A 4,336-nucleotide genomic window follows, 5' to 3' on the forward strand; every position below is an offset into this window, starting at 1 on the left:
TAGTGAGAACGGAAATGAGATTATGGAATGGTTTTTATTGGCATGTTGTATGAGAAGCTTGTAGTCCATTGCTTAGGTTTTCCTTTGATGGATGTTATCTTGATTCTTAGCTCCATGTGCTATCACCATAGTGATTGAGGGGTTTGATAGTCCCTAGCTTAGTGAGCATGTTTTGGCTACACCCTAATTTAGGTAGTTCAAGCATGTGGAACTTTGAGGGGTTATACTTAAGTTTTAATCCTATGAACTTCTTGAATATAATGTAGCAATCTAGTATTACTACATATCATTGCCATACATTGACATTGTTTCCCAAGTAAATTGCAATCTAACATGTTTCTATGGAAGGTAGTGGATTCACTTCCCTAGCTTTCTTTATATAAGTCTCTCTTCTTTACATTCCTTGCATTTAGCATTTTAAGCACATTTAATTTCAAGTGACAAACCAATCAAAACTCTATACCCCTTCATCATTCTAAAAGTGATTTTAAAGACCTTGGTTGCCATAAACTAGCAATCCCTGTGGTTCGACTTACCCGACCAATAGCCCTATTTTACAATGATTTGTGCTATTGCAAAATGGGTAGATTTATAATTGTAATCGATCCGTCGATCACTTGTTTAATTATTTTTAATTGTTTAATTTATATTATTAATTAATGCTTGTTAAATTGGTTTAATTGTTAAATTGTTTAATTGTTTTTAATTTTTTAATTGTTTAATTTAAATTACTTGTTAAATTGTCGATTATGTTACTTGTTATTTTAATTAGTTAATTAATTAATTGATTTAATGTTTATTTATCTTCTTTATCGTAACTTAGGGTTTAAGGATTCAATGTGGCCGACTCATAGTTAGAACGAGAAATAGGGTTTGGTTAATTAAAACCTATAAATACATAAGAAAACTGGGGTTTAGGGTTTTAGAAAACATAAGCTTAAGTCTGTAAAACAAAGAATCTCTACTCCCGTGTTAAGAAACAGAGAGTGAACGTGGGGGATTAGCAAAGTAGTTCAAGGGAGAACTCAGAGACTTCGAATTAAAGTTTCAAATCTGAGACTTAAAGGCAAGTTCTGTTCTATTCTATCCCTTTAATCTGTGTTCTGTGCATGCTTAGGAAGACTCCAGGAATTAAACTAAATCTTAATTACATCGTTTATACATGTTGAATCAGTTTCTAGCATCATTGAATTAAATCTGTTTCTCAGTTGTTACAAGTTCAGTTTATATATGGTTGTCGTTGCTTTAAACATTGATGTGTAATTAAATTCCTAGTTATATAACTCTGTCTTGTGATCAATCTGGGATGAGGATGGGACTTTAAAACATGTAATAAAACTGAATTCAACGACTAGAAACCACCGGAGTCGGAGAAGACAACAGAAGAACAGACTACGGCTTTCCTTGAAATGGAGAAGGCTCTTTTGTTTCAGAGCCTTCTCTTTCTCTTGTTAATACGTGAAACTGAATTTTTATGGTCTGTTTGGCTGAGATTGAGTCTCTAAAACTGTTTAAAGCCTACTGGATGATTTAATACGTTGTTTAAGACTTAGAAAAATAATGGGAAGCATAGTGGTATTCAGACATTACAGATGGAATTAATTTAAGGTTAAAATTGAACCTGTATGAGGATGGTTAGATCTTATCTTATAACTGCTTATTGTTTTAGCAAGTTTAATTTCTCTGCATGACTTAAAATTATGAATCATGTTTTGTAGTTGTGCTATAAGTATACTGATGTTTAATTATATGTATGCTTAGTTGGGATTAACTAATGATTTAATCTGTTATATATTGTATCCGTTATGGCACAGTTCGGAGGAGTTAAGGGCATAGTCTTACTTTGCCAATTTAATGGACTGTAATTAGGATTCTAAATCCTTTCTGGGATGCACGATTTAGTTTTACACATGTTAAATTGTGTTTGCGCTTATTTTGGAATGTAATCGATAACTATTTATACTGTTTTGTCAACTATGGTAAATGGAGGGTAGTATGCACCGGTATGGGACGGTGGCATACTAGGTATGGATTAGTTCAGACACTAAGCCTACCTAATCTAGATTGAGGTTTGGATTAACAATAAAGGTTAAGTTCGACTTCTATTAGTGTAAGGTCAGTAAATAACTAAATGACATAATTGGATTTCTGGGATGAATTGTTATATAGATATCAAGCCACTATATCAGATAGATGATATTTTGTATTAGGAGGACACGGACTTTATATACTTATGATATGGTGCAATGGTATGAGCTTGAGCCTCAGGACCATGGTTAGGGTGCGTATATTGCCTAGAATGGTTAGCTGGACAAAGGTGTTGTTCCCTGGTAGGTCTAGGTACACATGACCATATTATGTGCGATCTGCATGGTATCTCTACTCAGGCTGAGACAGATCTTTTGGACTAGTGAGCGTCCTATAATGTGTAATTATACATATATGGACTACTCTAGATATTATTGAGTCTTTCTAGGATGTATCTGCGTATCGGATTTCTATTTGGATCGTAGTAGATCAGGACTTGCATGTGGGCCTAACCCACACTTTTAATTTTCAGGTGCACGTCAGTGCCAGGGTTAGAGTTTGATCGTGCAGAATAGATACGGACTTCCACTCCACCAACTACGTAGGACTACTATCTTATTAGTTATGGATATTAATTTTAGCTATGTTTTATTTCACAGTTGGGATTGTTCTTAGAGGTCCACTAGATGGATTCCCGAGTTGTTAATTAATTGAAGGTTTTAGAGTTTGGATTGTTTAATCTTTATTATTTGAGGATTTTAATTTTTTAATTTTAAAGGATTTTACTTTAGATTTTCCTTTAGCTTAAATTTTATTTCTTATTTCGTTTTGTCATCTGTGTTCGCATTAAATATTAATTGTTTGATATTCCCTCGGGTGTGGACCTGGGCCTGATCAACCCATGTCTAGGATCCGAGGGGTATCACAACTAACAAAACAAACAACAACCAATTAAGTAAGTAGCAATCACTTCGCCCCCGCAACAAATCAATCAACAAATTTCCACATACGATGTTCCCATACTCCCATGCTTTCAACAAGATGCAAGAAAAATAAAAATTGCCTCCACGTGGGCTCACGAGTTATCTATGAAATTAAAGACTTGCCTCCACGCGAGCTCCCGATTTAACTAGAGAGAGAGTTAGAAAAGCTCACAAAGGGTCCCTAAGCAATTTCAATTTAGTTTTCAATTTTTTCTTTGCCATGTTTTGCTTTGCAATTTTTTATTTTTATTTTTAAGCTTTTTATTCTCTTGCTTAGCTTCACTTGGCTTTCTCCTTTGCAATGACTCATTTTTCTTCACTTCTCTTGGCTCAATGCACCTAGCCAATCAAGAACAAACACAATAAGTAACCAAAATAAAAATAAAGTAAAGACACTATCAAAAGAGTACTAATTCATAATTGTTTCCAAAGTACGGCGTTGCCTAATCCCCGACAATGGCACCAAAACTTGGTGTGTCCTTGGTCGCGTGCACCCAAAGTTAAAATAAGCTAAGAAAATGTGATATGGCCACGTTTGAATTTATAATTTGTCACTACCACTTCTAACTAAAAATATAGCTAAGGTGAGTAGGGATCGTCCCAAGAGATTGGAAGCGTGCTTTGGAATCAATTAAAGAGTAGTAGGTCGAATGATCAAAAGAGGGTTGGATTTAATTAAACTAAAGTTTAATTAAAGCATACAATTCAGCAATCTAGAAATTAGAGGGAAATAAATAAGAGAGAGGACTTGGGGTTTAAAGTTCACCACTAAGCTTCACTTCACCAAACACTAGCAAATGTACATTAATGGAGAAATTTAAGTTATAACTTTTGTGTGTGTGTGACATTAATTGAAACTAAGTATGGAAGGTAAATAAGTATAGATTGTCTAGCCAATTTCAATGAATAGCACAATCTATCAAATAACCAATATCCATTCAATTAAACCACAATTAATGCACACACAAATATCTAAAGACACACTCTATGCATTACCAAGTATGGAACATTAAGAAACAAGCATGAATTGTCCACCTATCTAGGAAATTAAAGTCATTATAGTACATCTAGGCTAGAGACATGAAAATTAAACTAATTAAACTAAGGGTGTGGCACAATCCATCAAGAAACAAGTGTGAACCATCAAATAAATCACAAGAGTGTTCAATTAAGCACTATGCTTTGACCATCGCTAGATTAACATCATCAACACATATAGACATGCATCAATTCCACTAAATCTAGAGGAAAACACATGAACATTCATTCTAGCATACATAGACATATGGATAGAACTAAATGATCAATTGAAAGCATTAATACAT

This window comes from Cornus florida, unplaced genomic scaffold, assembly GCF_030987335.1.
Source record: "Cornus florida cultivar Cherokee Brave unplaced genomic scaffold, ASM3098733v1 CherokeeBrave_3.0.0_Hap2_Chr09, whole genome shotgun sequence".
Classification (NCBI taxonomy): Eukaryota; Viridiplantae; Streptophyta; class Magnoliopsida; order Cornales; family Cornaceae; genus Cornus; species Cornus florida.